Source organism: Panicum virgatum, chromosome 2N, assembly GCF_016808335.1.
Source record: "Panicum virgatum strain AP13 chromosome 2N, P.virgatum_v5, whole genome shotgun sequence".
In the NCBI taxonomy this organism is placed as follows: domain Eukaryota; kingdom Viridiplantae; phylum Streptophyta; class Magnoliopsida; order Poales; family Poaceae; genus Panicum; species Panicum virgatum.
The window spans coordinates 17,010,749-17,031,132 of NC_053146.1; the positions used below are offsets into that span (position 1 = coordinate 17,010,749).

Genomic DNA, 20,384 nt, shown 5'->3' on the forward strand with positions numbered 1-20,384 from the left:
TTAATGCTAGGTTAGCTCTTCAGACAGTGAACAAGCAAGATTTTGTGCCTTTGTGCTCTGGGTCTTGAGTGAACCAAAAAAAGACATCTTGGAGTGCCGGCCCCTTGGAGCTTTGTGGCTCGCCGGCAACGTCATCGACCCTCCGACTTGGTGTGGAGAGGCGACGACAATCTTGTGCAGGAGACGTGGAGACCCCCATCTTTTGTGGAGAAGCTTCTTAGTGGAATTCGCGATCAAGCTGACCGTGATTGAGTTCATGGGAGAGACTTGATTGCCGAGAAACGATACTCTTAGTGAGTGCTTCAACAATGTGGATGCAGGGGTGTCTTTGTGGCTAACCGAACCATGGGATAAACACCCACATCAACAATGTGGCTTCATACTAGCAATTCTTCTGTGCCTTTACTTTCTAGAGTAGTATTTTGATAGGAAAGACTAAAGATTGCTAAACTCTTTTGGGATAGGAGTTTCACACTAGAACAACCTTAGTTGCACATATAAATAGCATGTTTTAGTTTGATATTGTGCAATTTAGTTGGAGCAATAGGTTAAGGTTTTAAGTTGCCTAATTCACCCCCTCCCCCTCTTAGGTTAGAGCACCCGATCCGGTCTCTCAATTAGTATCAGAGCCGAGACTCACATCTCTCACAAAGAAAGACAATTCCATTGGCAATTTGTGCTTATCGGTCACTTGATCGGTTAGGCTTCACCGTCTAGTTATTTAGCTCTTTGGGGAAGGGATGGATTCATTAGGACCTCCTCCATGTTTCAATGGCACGGGCTTCCAACGATGGAAGATTTTAATGCAATTCCACCTCCAAGTAAAATGCCTAAATGTTTGGAGGGTAACTAATGAAGGAGTAAAAAGCAATAGTCAACAAGAGAAGCAATATAATGCTATAGCAAAATGTGCTATTTTAAATTCTCTTGGTGACAATGTGTTCAACCATGTGTTTGCTTGTGAAAATGCTAAGAATTTATGGAAAACTATTTGTGAGAACCATGAGAGCACAAAAGATGTTGCAAATGAAAAATATCATGTTTTCATTGATAAACTTAATAGCTTCAAATAACTTGATGATGAGAATGCCGAATTTATGTACTCACGGTTGAATATTCTTGTGAATGAGATTAACTCTTTAGATGTGAAGAAAATTGATGATTTAGAGCTCATTCGCAAAATCCTTCACTCACTACGAAGGCCGGACTACGATTTGGTGATCACAATTTTTTTTTGTGAAGGAAATCAACACATTGACACCAAATCAAGTTCTCAACAAGGTGATCACCCACGAGCTACGCCATGACATCAAACCAAGAGTGCCACCTTCTTCACCGACTCATAGCGCACTTGCATGCAAGCCAGTCAAGAAGTTGAAGAAGATGGCCATAAAAAATAGCTCAAGTGAAGAGAAAGAAGAGGAGGAATGCCAAAACTCCTCAAATGATGAAAAAGAGCCAATGAACCCCAACATCTACATGCAAGTCAAAAAGATAAACAAATATTTGCAAGAAATCAACTCAATGGGGTATATGGTCTTCCTTAAAGATGGGCCTCATCACCAAGAAATGAAGGTTGAGAGGAGATTCAAGAAGAAGAAAGAAAAGAAAGAGAAGAAGCCCAAACATGAATCATTTGCCATTTTTGGTGAATGGGTTAGTGGTGGTGAAGAATCAAGCGCAAACTCAAGTGATGAATTTAACAAGAAATTCACCACCCGCACCAACATGGGATCATCATCAAACACATGCCTTATGGCCCAAGAATTTTGTGATGATCTCATTGCTAAGGAGAATGATGAGCTTAAACAAGAAGTACAAAAGCTCATGAAGAACTTGGCTAGGCTAAAAGGAAAGTGCATAGAAAGCAATGTCCAACCTTCTCAAGATAACCGTGATGACATGGTGAAGAAGCTTGAGAAGGAGTCCACCGTGACTTGCTTTAAGTGCCATCAAGAAGGTCACAAGTCCAACAAGTGCCCTCAACCAAAGAAGAAGCTTTCGGATGAGAAGAACAAGAAGAAGCTCACAATCAAGAGTTCTCTCATCTACAACAAGCTCAATCGAAGGAACAAAAGCAATAGCACCTCCTATGTGATCAAGAAGAAGACCAATAGTAAGGTGGTTGCTCACAAGGTTGGGAAGCAAATAAAGAGTTGGAATCACTCCATTTAGGTGGCCAAGGATGTCATCACCAATATGAATGGGTCTCAAATAGTGTGGGTTCCAAAGGAGACTTGAAGCCCAAATATGGCTTCGGGGGATTTAGAGGCTTGGCTAACTTGAAGATGAAGGATTCAAGTTAAAGAAGCCAAACTCACATCTTGGACATTTGTTGCCCAAGTCCCCTATAAGATAATGGTAGATAGATTTTAATTCAATCATCATGTAGCCCCATTGCCTTGCTAGGTTGTTTGCATTGCATCACCTAGTGTTAGATATGGTGGGTTGCTTGTGTCATGATTTAACCCATGAGCAACCTACATGGTTTGATAAGTGTGTAAAAAGCTACACAAGGTTACCCTTCATGGTACATGGACTTCATAAGGTATGTATTTCATTTGTACCATGAACACAAGCTATAGGGTAAACTTTCCATTGTTGTCATGAACAAATATGCATACATTTGATTGGTGATTCAAACACTAAATGTACACATTTAGGGGGAGTTCATCCTATGGTTTGTGATTTTGAGACTAACATGTTTTCAAGCTTATCCTTTGTAGTCTCATATTGAGCTATGACATATTGAACTAAATTTCCATATCTAAGTTCATAGGCTGCTATGAGCTCATGCCTTTGTTCACCTTGGTGTATCAAATATTTATGACCTCAAAGACTTTCAATTGTTATCATTTGACACAAGTCACGTTGAAATTAGTACAAGCAAGGTAACTACAAACAACCCCCGGAGGTATGCATGGTCTATAACCCCTTTTAATTTTGTTATTCTTGTCATTTTTTGTTATTTTAGGGCTACCTCCGTGCATGATATGATCTAAACTTTCTCTTTCAAAAATTCTAGTTGTTCACTTGATTTTCACATCATCAATTCGTGCACACACTTGTGGAAGGCTTAGCTTATATCGTGCAAGTCTCATGTTTTGTGATCCACCTTAGTAATCATTCAATTGGTATCTTCATTGATATCATACAATTTGATCACGATTCATATAACTAACTCCCTAGGCTACTAACTTTTCCCTTTAAGCTATATTGTTTTCCCAAGTCTTTTTAGGTGATTTGATTTCAAAGGGGGAGAAATTTGGATCAAAGCAAAGTGACAATGAGTATCTTCCCAAGGGGGAGCAACTTTGATTCCAAAAGAGGAAAAAAGAAGAAGAAGTAGCAAAAATGTGGAGAAACAAAGGGGATGATGGATTTAGGGGGAGGCCAAGTCAACATTGGATGATGGTAAGCATCCAAGTAAGTGTAAGTGATTCAATTTTTTAATTTTTGCAAAATTTATGTTTGTTTTGATTGTGTTTTCGTCAATCACAAAAAATGAGGAGATTATAAGGAAAATAGCCCATTAGGACATTGTTTTGTGATTTTGGTGATTGAGTAACAACGCAATTAATAGAACTAATGAGTTTGTCAAGAAAACATTAAATAGATTCCAGGGATGAAGCAAAGCAAAACACAAAGAAAGAACTCAAAGAAACGCAGAATTGGACGAGTTCTGCAGAAACAGTGGCACCGGATGCACCGGTGACACTGCACCGGTCTAACCGGTTGGCAGTGGATACACCGGTGCCATACCACCAGTGCAATGGGCCGAGCAATGCCTAACCAAGGGGAGAAGAATCAAGTAGCACGGGTTACACCAGTGATGCTATTTTGGGGCATCGGTGTAATCACCATGCCATCACTCAGAGAGCATGTTTGATGTGCAAGTGAAGATTGTTCAGCACCGGTTACACCGGTGAACCACCGGAGCAAAGCACCGGCGTATTTTCATGTCAACTGCAAGGGAGAGAAGCTGCACCGGATGAACCGAAGACAAGGCACCGGTCTAACCGGTGACAACCACGTCAGCTGTCAGAAGGCCAACGGCTACAGCAGAGCTATGAGTGACCGGATGCACCGGTGCCCCCTCACCGGTCTATCCGATGCTTTACGCAGAAAAGGGACAACGACTCTTAACGGCTCTATGGACTTGGTGGGCTATATATATGCCATCTCTCGAGCATTTCATGGTTGCTGGAGTTACTACAAGCCTCACACACACTCAAAAACATCTCCAAGCCATCCAAGTGCTTATTGATCATATCTTTAGTCCTTAGCACATATTTGAGAGTGTTAGTGATATGTTAGCTCTTTATAGAGTGAACAAGCAAGGCTTTGTGCCTTTGTGCTCTGGTTCTTGAGTGAACCAAAAGAAGACATCTTGGAGCTCCGGCCCCTTGGAGCTTTGTGGCTTGCCGGCAACGTCATCGACCCTCCGATTTGGTGTGGAGTGACAACGACAACTTTGTGCGGGGGACGTAGAGACCCCCATCCTTTGTGGAGAAGCTCCTTAGTGGAATTCGTGATCAAGGTGACCGTGATTGAGTTTACAGGAGAGACTTGATTGAGGAGGAAGCGATACTCTTAGTGAGTGCTTCAACAACGTGGATGTAGGGGTGCCTTTGTGGCTAACCGAACCACAGGATAAACACCCGTGTCAAGAGTTTACTTCCTCCTATCCCGCTCTTTAAGCCTCCGTATTTCATACTAGCAGTTCATGTGTGCATTTACTTTCTAGAGTAGTATCTTGATAGAAAATATTATAGGTTGCTAAACTCTTTTGGGATAGGGGTTTCACACTAGAACAACCTTAATTGCATATATAAATAGCATATTTTAGTTTGATATTGTACAATTTAGTTAGAGCAATAGGTTAAGATTTTAAGTTGCCTAATTTACCCTCTCCCACTCTTAAGTTAGAGCACCCGATCTGGTCTTTCACCATGGTGCATGCCTTTCACAGCGCTCTCAATCATCAAAACGGTAGAATCACGGAGAATAATCGAAACAAGTAAACAGAATCGACGGAACAGAGTTTGAAAATGTTAATATCATCCATAAGCACGAATTGCCATTAAACGGTGGATGCAGCAATCGACGACATGCGTCGTCGCTGAGAATATAAACTGGCTTTTTTTCTCTCCCTTGGTGATGTGCTGGCTCGTTGCATCGGCCGGCCGGCTTTATTGCTTGCTGTCCCTAAGAACATGGGTGTAGACGTGTAGTACTGTCAGCAATATGTCCACAGTACAAGCACATGATGGCTGCACACCACCGTCAGCAACTAAATGCATCTTGAATGCCGTTTGGTGGTTAAGTTGTTCAGTAGTCATTGCTATATAAGGAACGTAACCTGGTCTCTATTCCGGTCTCGCATGTCTTAACAGTTAACAGCTTGTGATTTCCTTTGCTGCCCTCTGCCCAGTGCAACAGGCTAAGCCAGACCTCAGATAACAAGGCATGGGGCCGTTGGGAGCGGCTCAAAGAGAGCTTGACTTGGGAATGAGCAGCACAGGGAAATCATGTTCTGCATACAGCAATCTTGTGTTAGCTAGGTCGATGAGATGCCGAGATGGATATCCATCGAGCGGCGGTGCTTTCACAAAAAGACTGGTCAAGTGGGTGACTCGCCTTCCAACAGATTTAACTCTCGCGGAAGCTTCTTTTGATCCTCTATCTGCCCTCGGCACTGGTGCATCCAGAATACCATCTCAGTGTAGTCCTAGCCGAAACTCACTCCAATATATGGTTGGATACAATGCATGTTGAAGCGAGAACGAAGAAGTTTGAAGCTAGTCTTTTTTATTTCTTTTAGAGTTTTTTTTTGTATTCATGAAATTCCTAATGAGATCTAGAGTCTAAGAACTCTTAGCTCTTTTGGCTGTAGTCATTCGCTTTGTGAATGATCAAGGCCGAAATTTTTTCATAATCCAAAAAAGTACAAATATAAAATTTGTCTAATTATTCAATAAATATGTACAAAATAATGAAAATAATTATATAAATAATTAAAAGGGGCCAATATGTGAAATCTAATAAGTCCGAAACTACAATTATGATTTAAATTAAAAATCAGCTAATCAACTAGTATAACAGAGGTGATGATAATCTGCAGTATAATTCTTGTTTTATTTTCAGGTATCCCTCCACTACTATAAAAATAATTTGTAACAACACCCCGGTTTTTTAGGGGCGGACGAACATATCACCCATTCTAAAAAATAGGGGTGCAGGTATTGTAGCAACGGAGCCGCCCCTGAAAATCCATTTGTAGGGGCGGCTCATTCTCTCAGCGGCCCCTACAGGTTCATCCCCCCACGCGCCCCTGAAATTGGAGCCCTTTTCACAGGGCGGCTCGGGGGGGGGGGGGGTGAGCCGCCCCTGCAAATGACATTTTTAGGAGCGGTTCTCCTCCCTACCCACCCCTAAAAATATCTATAAAAATCTGGACACCTTCTTCCTCCTCCCGATCCCTATTGTTTGCTCAGGAGAAGAGCTCCCCAAGATCGAAAAAATGAAGGGTCGGGGGGGGGGGGGGTGTTCAACTTGTTTTCCTTTGAGTTGGAGGCTCGAGGAGGCAAGTTGACGCTGATTTCTTAGCATTTCTAAACTCTTTTGTTTGATTTATGGCTCAAATGGAGCTCTCTTTGCCTCTAACTAGTTCTAGATCTACATGGTGTGGATTAGCCATTTGAGATACCATTTGCCTCAAACTTTTGGATGGGATTGTGCTATTTTAGTAGAAGAACATGATTATATAATCATGGTGACTCGATCTATGGTTTTTAGCCTCATTCTTAAGTAAATAATGCCCTAGATCTATGGAGGAGAGAGAAGAAAATTTGTTTTTTTCCTGTTTTTTAAAGATTCATGTTAGATTTTTTCCCAACATTTAGTGGTAAAATAATATATTGAGTTTTTGATTGTTTTTAGTTCAAGTTAAATTGACTTTTCCCACACCTATGCATATGTAGAAGTATATATTTATACAACTTTAGGGCTCCATTCTTTTGAGAAAAAGACCTTTTTATGCATGTTATATTCTTTCCTGCGACCCCCAACGCCTCCCTGCGGGGTCCCCGTCCCCGACCCGCGCCACCCATCCCCGCATCGGCCCCTTCCCCGACCTGTGCCGCTCCTCCCCGCGACGGCCTCCTCCGTGACCCGCGCCACCTCTCCCCAGATCCGATGCGCCCTCCCCGACCTACGCTGCCCCAAGCTCCCTACGCTGCGGCGCTCGTCATCCTCGCCCTCGACAAGCGGTCGGCACTCGCCCTTCCCGCCGCTGCCTCCTCCTCCTCAGCCCACGGCTGGTGCCGCCCCTTCTCGCCATGGGCCCATCTCCAGCCATCTCTGCCCGCCCCAAAGCCGCGTACTGGTTGCCCTCGACCTCCTCTTGCTCCAACCCCACTTCCTTGTTGCGGCCGGTGAGCCAAGCCGCCGGATTAGGGACGGCCAAGAGCTCCCCCACCATGAAATCCGGCCAAGGGCCAAATTGCAAAGATTCAGATCTTTCTAGGGGCTAAAACACAAAACCTAGGGACGTATTTGTGAAATCTGAGTTTAAGTTTTTTTTCTTCAAAATAGTGATTTTGTAAAATCAATATAATATCATAGAAAAATCATAAAAATGTAAGTTCAATTGTTTTGGATTTGTTAAAATTAGTTCTACAACTTTTCTTACATGACCATGCTTAGTTTCTAAATATTTTGTAATCTAAAATAAAAGTTATTGTAAACAGCTAGCTTATGTTCTAGATTAGTACTGAACCTAAGTTTTGTATAATAGATTCATACTTAGTTTGGTAGATTTATTTATTTTCCAGAGTTTCTTATTGAAAATAGTTGTAATTTGCATGTATCCTTGATTCGATTATAAGAAAGAATTTGCAATGTTTTCATTCTTTCTCTCTCCATTCAATTGTTTATTGAAATATATCTTCGATGACTATGTAGTGTTAGAAGTTGTAGATGGATCCTCCATCGTCATCTTCCCCACGAAGGGATGATGCCGCACCGCAAGACGAGCTTGAACAAATTGCATCCCAGATGGAGTGGGACAACGAGGCCAACATCGGTGCCCAAACTGCGGAGATGAGTTTGACGTCGATGTTGAATCTTGGGACGAGGATGGCTCTGGGGTTGGAAAAGGCGCTTGGGTAGATGGCAGGTGGCACAATCCGCTTGATCTACACCCTGTTCCGCAAAGACAAAGCCGTTCAAGGGAGGCACTTGATCCGGATTACGCACCGAAACGACGACAGGTAATGAATACACAATCAATTACAATGAAACATACCATACATTTTCATAGACAACACGTAACGACTTGCCGAATCGTATGATCCGTGTAGGCACTAACAGAAAGGACCAAGCATTGACGCTGACCACCTAGCCCCACAGAGGAAGACAATGAAAGCTCATGTCCCGATCTTGCAACCACAACCTCTGAAAGCCAAAAACAAAAGGGAATGGGGTTAGCGAGGAAGAAATCAATACCCCGAAGGGCAATGGACTGTCATGCAATTAGTGCGGTAGGAGGTCACATAGATCCTCTATAGATTGTAGCAAAGTTTCAAAATGCTATCGGTGCTATAATCAGAACAAAGATGGTTTTGGATCCAACGATCCCCAATTGGCCACTGGTTCCTGAGGGGAGGAAAGAAGTGATGTGGCAATTGTTGAGTAGAACTTTTATTCTGCCCAGAGAAACTAGAGAAAAGTAAAGCATTATGCTGTAAAGATGCTGGGTGAAACTTTCTGCCAGTGGAATAGCAAACTGAATACCCAGTATATCCACAAGGGTGGAACGCCATTTGCAGATTACAGAGATATCATACCAGCACAATGGGAAGAGTTTGTCCGATAGAAGACCACTGAAGAAGCTCTAGCTCTAAGCCAGAAGCAAAGCGAACTTGCAAAGAGCAACATACATAGAGTCCATCTTGGGCCAGGTGGGTACCAAAGGTAGGTCGACCAGTCGCGGTGTGAAAGAGAGGCAGCAATAGCTGTCGGGCAGCCCTACACTTATGAATGCTTAGATGAACGTGGATGGTGGTGGCTTGAAGCAAGGAAGCCTAAGATAGTTGAAGGGAAACCTAAATTTGATCAACCCGAGACCAAAGCGGTGGCAGAAAAAATGCTACAACTTGCTGAGCTTCAGAAAAAAGGTTAGTTCAAACCCAAAAGGAGAAGGATGTGCTTAGTACAACCATTGGATCCAAAGAGCATGGAGGCCATATGTCAGAGGCCTGTCCTCTAAGTTGAGCATAAAGGATGGGTTCGAGAAGGACCGAGCTAGATACATGAGCCATGACCGCTAGTCCGCTATAAAGAAGAAATCATGGCAAAAGCAGAGAATGCAATGAAAGCAAAGTTCAAGGATTTGTTCATGGCAACACTCACGGAATAGAAGCAGCCAGGGCTACTTATGATCAACCCATCGCAAGAGGTGGGGCAGCAACAGATGGTGGTCATTGTAACGACCCGGCCCGGGATAACGGCTAAGATCTACTCTTCAAGTTGAGTAAACCACACCTACTAATTAATCCTCTTGCGCTTTCGTCCTCGCTTCGCGCAAAAAGGATCGATCCGGAATTAATTAGCTTCCCGTGACTCGGTATTTAAATTGGTCTGGCTCTCAATCGGTTTTCAGTATGGGACAATTCCCGCGGGCGAACAGTGTTGCGACGCTACAGTACCCGACATCAGGCCCAGCCCAATTCGGCTACAGTACCCGAGCTACAGTACCCCCGTCTGCTACAGTACCGGCCCAACACTGTTCCCTTGGGCTGTTACAGTCATGCCCCCTCTAGTATTTGGCCAAGCGAGTCTGGCTTGTGCACAGAGCAGTGCCACCTCAACCATAGCTCAGCAATACCCGGTGGATACCATAACGAGTATTACTCCCTGCTTGTTGCTCTATTTGGTTGGCAGAGCTGGAAAGACAAAGAAAGTTGCCAAGGCCTAGGTGCATCCGGCTAGGAGTTTATTTGAGGGAAAACCGATCCTGACCCTATATGCATGATGTGGGGACTCCTGTGGATCGAGAAAGTTATCAAAGACTTGTTCAGAGACTTATATACCTATTCCACACATGACTTGATAAGTGTGGTGAGACAATTTATGCATGATCCTAAATCATCTCATATGGATGTTCTTTATCACATCTTGCGATAACTTAAGAGTTGTCCTGGAAAGGGTCTTTTATATCCGCCAAGGAAGTTTACAAGTTGAGTGCTACACATGCTGATTAGACTGGTTCTTTGGAAGATAGCCGCTCAACTTCTAGATATTGTACCTTTGTTGGAGGTAACCTAGTTTCTTGGCGGAGTAAGAAGCCAAGTGTTGTAGCATGGTCTGCTGCTAAAGCCGAGAGTCATGCTATGGCTCATGGTGTGTGCGAGCTTTTATATCTCCAATTTTTTCTCCCAGAGTTAAAATTGTTTAATTAAGTACAAACTCTTGATCCTATACTGTGACAACAAAGCGGCTATTGATATATATAGCCAAAATTCCGGTTCATCATGATAAAACCAAGCATGTCGAGCGATCGTCACTTTATTAAGGAGAAGTTAGATGGCAGGATAATTTGTCTGCCTTATGTAAAATCAGCTAGTCAAGTAGCTGTTATTTTGATCAAAGGACCATCTGAAAAATTATTTTCTGTATTTTATAGCAAGATGGGCCTGCATGATGTATTCGCACCATCTTCAAGGAAAGTGTTGGTGTACGTGTTTGTATATTAGATATATTATATTTAATAAACTGTAAAAATGTCATGATAGGGAAGGATCGAGAGGAGGATCACGATCCAGAGTTTTCCCCCATTGCTTGCGGTTCTTCCCTTCTCCTAATCCCAAATTAATCCAACACTTAATTCACAATACTCCTTTTTTAGAGTAGATGTGATTCAACATTTTTATTTTAATTGAACTATTTAGAAGTGCTTATTTAATGTTCGAAGCGTTTAGGAAGGCATATATTTTTATTTTGTTTTATCTTTGCAAGGAGGCAACTAACTGTCGGTACTATCTCACTGATATGTCTTTTCTTTCTTTCATCAGAGTTATGTCCCGAAAAAAAAATGAAAAATCACTGTCTATGTTTCTTTTTCTTTGTGCCTCAAATGACTTCTTAAAATTCTTTTGCGGCTGAGGAATCCAAATACTATTGGGCCTGCATGACGAGGACAACCTTAGATGAGGCTAATGGCAGCTTGAGCGGTGAAGGTTGAGTAGTTGTGTGATCATCAATTTTACTAGCATTCCTCCAAAAATTTGTAACACTAATGACACTGTCAGTAGTGTGCCACCAAACTAGTAGCTATCAGTTGGAGTGGAGCTCCGATGCATAAAAGCCTTAAATCCTGCATCTAATGGCTATACCTATACTCCAATTTCCGTAGATGTACCGGTACTCCACTCGGAGGACTGCACAAATATTGTAGAGCAATTATTAACCGCCAAATTAAGTAGCGTGCATATGTTATATATATAAGTCCATATCTCTCTCACTAGTCAATTCCCCCGCTTGTGAAGTGCAGCCATCGCCACTTTTTATTCAGTGCCTTTTTCACTGGACTATCTTGGCGCATATATGGCAATGCGTCATATATTTGGAAGGCACTGTATCCTATGGAAATATAGAAACTTTGAAAACTCCAATCAGCACCCTAGGATCCTCATCCAAGGGCCATCCCAACCTGACGTGCGCTGCGCCCCCCATCCGCTTCCGTGAGCGTCGTCAGCGCCTCCGTCCGTTCCATCCCCCCCTAACCGGCCGCACCCTCGACGCTGCCGGGCGCGCTCCGCCGGCGGACATCAGCACGACCCGCACCGCCGGTCTCCAACAGGAACACAAGCACCGCCGCCCTCCGTTTCGCCTTGAGCCGGCGCCCTCCATCGCCCTGCAGAGCCGCTGCCCTCCGTTCAGCCTACAGCGCCGCCAGCATCCGATTCCTCTACAGCGCCGCCGCCATGGATAAGGCGTCCGCCATGGAGCACGGGGACGACGGCGAGGCCATGGATATGGCGCCCTCCGGCCGTGATTTGGCGTTGCCCTGAATGTCTTTGCTGGTCGTGCTGCTGTCCGCCGGCGGTGCTGGTCGTACTGCTGTCCACCTCGAGCTGGCCCGTGCGGACGCCAACCTCAAGGGCCACGACCTCATCCGCCGCGCCGTGTAGCGCAGCCTCGACCGCCCGGGTGTCGTGCCGCGCCCCGGCGGCAGCAGCAGCGGCGGCAGCACGGCAACCGCCGCGGACGGGCGGCGCAGGTCCTCCTCCTCCGCCGCCTCCGCATATTCATGGGCGGAACAACTCACACTCGCTTGCTCACTGACAAACACCTTCGATTCCTCTGGACGATGACGCGTGCCAGTAGTCCAGTACACGTATAAGTACAGCGGGAACGGCGTGACCAGGGGCACCCTGGCCATCGACAAGCTGGCCGTCGGCAGCGACATGTTCCACGGCGTGGTCTTCGGCTGCAGCGACTCCAGCGCCGGGGCCCTCCGGCGCAGGAGTCCGGCCTCGTCGGCCTCGGCCGCGGGTCGCTCTCGCTCGTGTCCCAGCTCTCCGTGCGCCGGTACATGTACTGCCTGCCGCCGCTCATGTCCCGGACGCCCGGAAAGCTCGTGCTCAGCGCGGCCGTGGACGCCGTCCGGAACGTGTCGGACCGGGTGACCATCACCACATCGTCCAGCACGCGCTACCCGTCCTACTACTACCTCAACCTCGACGGTCTCGCCTTGTGCGACCAGACTCCGCGCATGGTCAAGGCCATGGCGCCGCCGCCCACGGCCGGCGGCGCTGGTCGTGCTGCTGTCCGCCGGCGGAGCGTGCCCTAGGACCGGCAGCGTCGGGGGTGCGACGTCCTGGGGGGGGGGACGGAATGGACGGAGGCGTTGACGGCGCTCACAAAAGTGGATGGGGGGCGCAACGCACGTCAGGTTGGGGGTGATCCTTGGATGAGGATCCTATGGTGCTGATTGGAGTTTCCAAAGTTTCCATAGGAGGTCTGGTTTCTATAGGATACGGTGCCTTTATGGAATGTGTGGCATCAAGAGAACACATTTAATAAAAAGCTTGCCTGGCAGAGCCATGGGAGATTCTTCTTCAAAATGAGGATCCCTTCCGCCTACATGGATGAGCAGGACTTTGTTATTAGAACCATATGTAATATGTTTATGTCTGCCTAAAAGAAGTGTACAGAGACATGACAGTTTACGTGGAACAATAGGATCATTTTCACCTCTGAACTTTTTTCTGACTTTGGGTTTAATCACTTAAAACTGTAAATCACTTATCGTGTTGATCTTCAGACCCCTAGGAAGAGAGTCCATCCAGTGATTTCATTAGGACAGAAATAGAGGGAACACAGAAAAGATATGCAATTCTTGAGTTATGACTTTTTTAGATAAAGGAACATTTCAATATTTTGGTCTCTGCATCACAGTGCGAACCAACAACACCGGTCGACAGACTTGTTTGTTCGTTTGCATTCTGTCGCCACCTTCCGACCTTCGTGTTTGTAATCCTCTTTTCTGTAGTACTAGTTAGTTTGCTATGAACCATAACCATGCACTCACCAGCCTACACCGCTATGAACTCACGACGACATGGAGCGGGGGCACAGCGTAAGCTCCTTCTATATAAGTTACGTTGCCTCCCATCGTTTCCTCGACTCATAGTTCGCATGTTCCAACTCGCTATTTTTATTTCCTTTGACAATGATATCGACATGGCACCAAAGACGTTTGGCAAATCCAAAGGTGTGAGCAAGAAAATGCATGTGTCACTGATGCAGCGATGCACGGTGTTTGTGGGTGAATTTACAGTATTGAAATGGGCGGCATCCGAAACTATGGATGGTGTCGATCTCTTCTGATCGAGCCTAGCTGCTTCTCCCTTTTGTGTAGCTCTTAAATCTGCAGAAAACAAAATGAGATTTCTGAAGTTCAATGCGTTCGAGACACTATACAGTGGAGCCAGCTTAATGAATCAATAAGTTGATAGAGCTATAGGAACATAAATGAAATATCATTGAAGATGATAGAAGTTATTAGCACTATCCAGTGTACTTTGCCAAACATACCGTGATGCTATCATTTTGTTGGCATTATATGAAATTCAAGGTGTTGGAGGAGAAGGTGAAACAAGTTAGAGATCCGATAAAAACTGGTGTAATAAAGTGCCACCAGAATACTAGCTAAAAGATTTTTTTTGGTAAGAAAGTTATACGAAGTTTGGGGGTGTGGAATTGACTTTTTAGGCCTAGTGAAGTTTGAATTTGCAACAATTTGACATTTTCCCGTGCCCCTTGGAGCTATGTTGTGCCTGAATGCTACACGTGCAACTCGCCTATCTGTCTCTCTCCGGAGGTCCGGAGCTGCCCACCATATATCAGCCACCCATGAATTTGAGTGCTTATCATATATATATTGGATAAGGAGCACCTACCTTGAGGCAAAGAAAAAAATAACTGAATCGCAAAGATACACACTCTTTCACGATCTTAATTGGTGTCTACCAAAAAAAACTCGGCCGGGGAGGGGGAAACGCCCCCACCCGTTCTTCATTAAGAGGAAGCCTTTCGGCACCCGACCGAGAAACCCTCCGAACTCTGGCTCATGCCCACAAGGGCCATGCCTTGCGGCGAGCACAGTGATGGGGGTTTTTACCCTGCACGGGAAATTCCAAAACCTGCACGGGAAATTCCAAAAACTCCACCACGGGTGCGCCTACGAGGGCTCGAACCTGGGCTGCGGGGGTGCTACTGGGACTGCGTTGCCGACTGGGCTAGCATCCTTTCGCGATCTTAATTGGTGTCTCGCCTAGTCATCAGTGATGCAGCTAGCTCGCATGCGCCTAGCGAGTGTTAAGTTGTTGGAACGAGCGGCTTCGGGATAAATGGTTCCAGATAAATGGATAGTGTATGCTAAGGTTCCGTCAGTAAGCTTGATTTGGGTCCCAAGTTGGGACTAAAAACTGGACCTTGATATGGATATTGGTTAGTAGATCACACATTGAGGCTTGGTCCAAGCTAAACTTCACTTTGATGCCAAAATTCTATTTACAAGGAGACCTTTTCTGGGACTAATGGCACCACATTCTTGGAGGGATCAAGAATGCTGACAAAGACATGCGAATGAGGGAGCATAATAAAAATAAAGCATAGTGTGCCACTGACATGTCAAATCGTCCTTGATCATGGCGTTGCTCATCCGTTCAAGTGTCCAAAACTTTAATTGTCCTGCGAGTGATAACCAACAAAGAAGACTCACTCATAGGGGACGCGGAATTAAGACGCATCTCCTATAACTAAAAGGAGGCACGCGGTTGATAAAAAGTGTCTTCTATGATTGTGCTCCCAGCATAAAAGGATAACTCCCAGCATAAAAAGTATCGATGACAAGGAGACAGAATCAACTTTTGATCCGGCAAAATCCTTGAGATTTCTTTGGGATTGAGGCGATGCAAGGGGAGAACAGCGAGCTGAGTGCCAGCATATCGACTCGTGTGCAGTGTTCTAGTTTGAAACCAAATCGGAAGTGAAACCAAACCTAGAATGGGCGGCGTCCAAAGATATCCCAATTTGTTTCTGTGTAGTAGTTAGTCTGAATCCAGATATCCTGACAATGATCTATGAAATTAACACGCACCGAATCATTCATCATGATGCTTGTTGCTTCGGAGTGACATCAGGGAAGTCGAAATCCATGATGCTCTTGCTCATTAATTTGTTTTCGTCCAGATGTACTACTTGGCTCCGGCCAGCCGCCTGACCGGCGGCACGGATACCTGCTCCATAGGCCAGGTCACTTAATTCTGCTGACAGAATAGTAAGTAGTTGGCGATGATGAAGCATACAGTTAGGGATGGTAAAGAGTCTTAATTTTTAGCCAAGCGTCGAGCTCTAAAAAGATCGGACTTTAATCTTATATAATTTTAAATTAAAAATATTAAGAGTCAAGTTGGATTGTGAAGAGAATGTGATGGCATTGTTCCACTTCCAATATTGCCAGGTACTTATCGGTCATTACATTTGTTTGAACCATTGTAATCAAATTGCTCGTGTGAGCATCTCGGACAGACGAGCCCATCATAAAGAATATTATTATGGATGCAACGACTGAATTCAAGAGGTGACAGATAGCCGGCATGCGCACAGGCTATATATGAGATGGCCCATCGAGTGTTTTTTGCATTTATTCTGCTAACTAATTCGTATCTTCTACATAAGGAAGCTCTTCCATCTTTCTGCATTGACTCAAGGTTCAGACAGATGTGATGAAATTTGTTGTGCTTGGCCCATTAGAAATTTCAGCAATTCCAAATAAATCTCAAAAGCCCATGTAGTGCATGAGGAAGTGAGCTAGTGTGCAATCCTTTAGTCCCACCTTACTACTTGAAGTGGAGTATGACCAACTTAAATATGGAAGTTGTACTCACCCCTCCAAGCTATGTGTGTGGGGAGAGAAGGGAAGCTCCACACACGCGCGCTCGCTCGCCTCGCCGGGCGAAATACGCGGGCGCACGACGTACGCGTGAATGGTCTGCTCTGTTCTTCGCCACGTCTCATCCTCCGTCCAAGTCTCGTCTGCAGCGCTGGTTGCTGCGCGATTCATAATCATGTTCATGATGTTCGTACCCTCACTGAGGCCTGAAAAGTTTACTGGTGTGAACTTTAAGATCTGGAAGCCAAAGGTTCGGCGTACCGTCCTTCGTCCAAGTCTCGCCTGCAGTGCTGGTTGCTGCGCGATTCATAATCATGTTTAGGATGTTCGTACTATCACTGAGGGCGTACCGTCCTCCGTCCAAGTCTCGTTTGCAGTGCTGGTTGCTGCGCGATTCATAATCATGTTTATGATGTTCGTACTATCACTGAGGCCAGAAAAGTTTACTGGCGTGAACTTTAAGATCTGGAAGTCAAAGGTTCAGCGTACCATCATCTGCAGCAACCGGCCCCTCTTTGGTGTTGTGGCGTATCGTCGTCTGCAGCACTGGTTGCTTACCATCGTCTGTAAGATCCGGAAGTCAAAGGTTCGGCTTACCGTCCTCCGTCCAAGTCTCGTCTACAGCGTTGGTTGCTGCGCGATTCATAATCATGTTTATGATGTTCGTAGTGTCACTGAGGCCAGAAAAGTTTACTGGCGTTAACTTTAAGATCTGGAAGTCAAAGGTTCGGCGTACCGTCGTCTGCAGCAACCAGCCGCTCTCTGGTGTTGTGGCATACCATCGTCTACACCGCTGGTTGCTTACCGTCGTCTGTAGCAACCAACCCCTCTCTGGTGTTGTGGCGTACCGTCATCTACAACGCTGGTTGCTGCGCGATTCATAATCATGTTTATGATGTTCGTACTGTCACTGAGGCAAAAGTTTACTGGCGTGAAGGCGTGAATTTTAAGATCTGAAAGTCAAAGGTTTGGCGTACCGTCATCTGCAGCAACTGGCCCCTGTCTGGTGTTGTGGCGTACCGTCGTCTGCAACACTAGTTGCTGCGCGATTCATTATCATGTTTATGATGTTCGTACTGTCACTGAGGTGTTGACGGCCATTATCTCACGTTTTGACCATCAATTCCTCAGGAATAAATTGAGTTTTGCACTATGTTCCATGCATATTTTATTTGATTCTAATAAGTTCCAAAAGTTTTGGATAAGTTGCGCTTGCAGGAATCCACTGTCCAAAGATAGTCGAAATCAGAGAAAATCCCGGCCACCCGGCACATTCTGTGCCAACCGGCCTGACACCTCGACATACATGGGTCCAATAATTTTACTGGAGCAATGTGACATGTTCTTAAGGTTCCAGAACAAGGCGAACATTTCATATCCTGCCGGTGGACTCGGAAGGCACAAGAATCAACCCAAAGACCCACATACCAGGGCCAAGATAGTCAAATAGGGAAACCACCCATCCCAGAGGCAATGTGGAGTGTTGATTTGCAACGTCGGCGAAACCGAGGGCTGAGTGGCCCCGGAGCCAGGCCGCCCCGCCTCCCCCGGGCCGCCCGGCCTAAGATTCCAGCATCTGAGGAAAATACCCAAAGCACCGACATCCAGGAGTGAGCAGAGGCCATCCACAGAAGGTCGGTGGCCAGGTGGCAGGGCCGCCCGGCCCCACCTTGCAGCCTCACGGCTCCCGACTTCACGTGGAAGTTAAGCACCGCCTCTACAGTTGCACACCTGGCGCTAACGGAATTACCGGCCTTCTACCGACCTTGGAAGCCTATAAATACCACTCTCCCCCTCACTTGTAAACACGCACTCAAGGAGCAATTCTCTCTTCTCAAGTCTCGAGTAGGTTAGTAGTTGGGAGTTAGGGTCGAGTCGAGCTTGTCTCGGGGATCCAGAGTCGTCATCGGAGCTCGGTAAAGCTCTTGTATCTTTTCCTTTGACTATTTTTAATATAAGTTATCTTCTTTATTTACTTGAGTCAGCTTTACATTCTGCAAGTATTTATCTTCCCAAGTACTAGTACTTGTCTGCGGGAGTAAGTTTTACCTCTAGTTCAGTTTAAGTTCCCTTTCTTGCTTGTCGGTGTTAGTCTTACGGGTTTTCTCGCCCGTACTAGTGTAACTCAAGTTAGTTCACTAGGTTGAGGGGGATTTCTCTTGAAGGCCTCAAGAGAAATCCTAGTACCGAGAGTAGACATGGTGTCTGACTCAGTGCTAGCTAGAAAGTGTGTTCCACTCCACGGTACCGCAGTGGTAGGTGGCAAGTGGTGACAGCCTTGTCCGTCCTTCATAGTCCACCACGTTCGGGTGTTTTCATAGCAGTAGGATTGCCAAAAGTATGTTGGGCCCCTTCTCATCCCTGTCTGCGCCCTTCGCTTAGGCCGCCGAAGTAAGCTCCTAGTTCCGACATCAAGTTAGAAATTTAGATTAGTTCTAGTGAGGCTAGCTCAGTAGTTTAGAAGTGTTTCAGGAGTCCTTTCTCGCTCGTTATCCTCTCAGCTGCTATCTCTCTAAGGTATAGAATCTCCTGTGTATCACATGGTCATAGCTTGGCCATTTATCTCATCAGTTATCTGGCTTACCCCTGTTGAATTAGTCGGCCGATAACTTCAGTAAATGTTGTCACTACGATTTACGATACACTTTACCATAGTGCTTCCCTGAGGATTTCACGATACCCTGGAATACTCCAAGGTGAAGTGCTACACCGGTGAATTCTATGCGCTTGCAGAATACCTATTCAGATTGAGCATAAGAGACTAACAAGCATTTCTGGCACTATTGCCGGGGAAGCAATTGGCTAAAGTTATCGTATAATTGAGTGGAAACCTTACTGTGTTATCACCGCTAGTTTTAGCGGGCTTACCATTGCTCTCTCTCTCTCTCTCGTTTATTCGATGCAGAGCAGTGCATGTCCGGTTTTGATCTACCATCCAACTTCGATCCGAATCCTCAGAGAATTGGGCGAATTGTGAGACGCTGTGTCGTCCCATCCCAGACGAAACCCACTTGGAATCCTCGTTTGTCAGTCTCAGCACCACCCATGGCCAAGACTCTCAGGCAGTACTCGGCCCCGTCTAGTAGCCACATCCCTACTAGACTGAACAATGACCAAGGCAATGATGGCTTTGTGCTCAAATTGGGACTGGTAAACATTGTTCAAGCGAGTCCATTCTGTGGTAAGGCATCAGAGGATGCCAACGCTCACCTCCAAAACTTCTTGGAAGTGAGCAGCACCATCAACCCTAGAGGTACCACGATGGATAACGTTCGTCTTCGACTGTTCCCATTCTCCTTGCTAGGCAAGGCGAAGACGTGGTTTTACACCAACAAAGCAAACTTCACTACATGGGAAGCTTGCTCCAATGCATTCCCGACGAAGTATTTTTCGGTGGGCAAAACCAATGCCCTCAGAGGCAAGATCTCTAGATTTCAATGGCTCCCGGATGAAGCCATTCCGGAAGCTTGGGAGAGGTTCCAGGAGTACATTGCAGCATGCCCCACCACGGCATGGAGGAATGGCTTATTATTCAGAGTTTCTTCAATGGCCTGAACACACCAGCTCAGAACCACTTCGATGCAGCATCAGGTGGTTCCTTCCTTTCGCTCAGTGTACCTAAAGCAAAAGCGCAGGTAGAGAAGATTGCTTCCAGCCAAAGTTGGAAAGATGAAAGGCAGCAACAGCCCCGCAAGGGAGTTCATCATATCGATTAGCATCGATATGCTCGCTGCCAAGATGGACCTTCTCATGAAAAGACTGGAGTCTCCGCACCAGGAGGCTAACCAAGTAATGGATTCTCGCATGACATGCGAGGTTTGTGGAGAAACTGGACACGTGGGCAACTCTTGCCCGATCACTCGGGAGGAAGCTAACTTCATTGGAGCGAACAACTCCAACAACTCAGGCTTCCGTCCAC

The 20,384-nt window shown here is 45.7% G+C and overlaps 1 non-coding gene across 1 annotated transcript; it reads right to left on the reverse strand.

Annotated features, from left to right (window-relative positions):
* Window positions 1-19,873: 19,873 nt before the first annotated feature.
* LOC120663101 lies at window positions 19,874-19,979 on the reverse strand. Its single transcript, XR_005670325.1, has one exon. It is a non-coding gene; the product is annotated as a small nucleolar RNA R71 (small nucleolar RNA).
* Window positions 19,980-20,384: the final 405 nt, after the last annotated feature.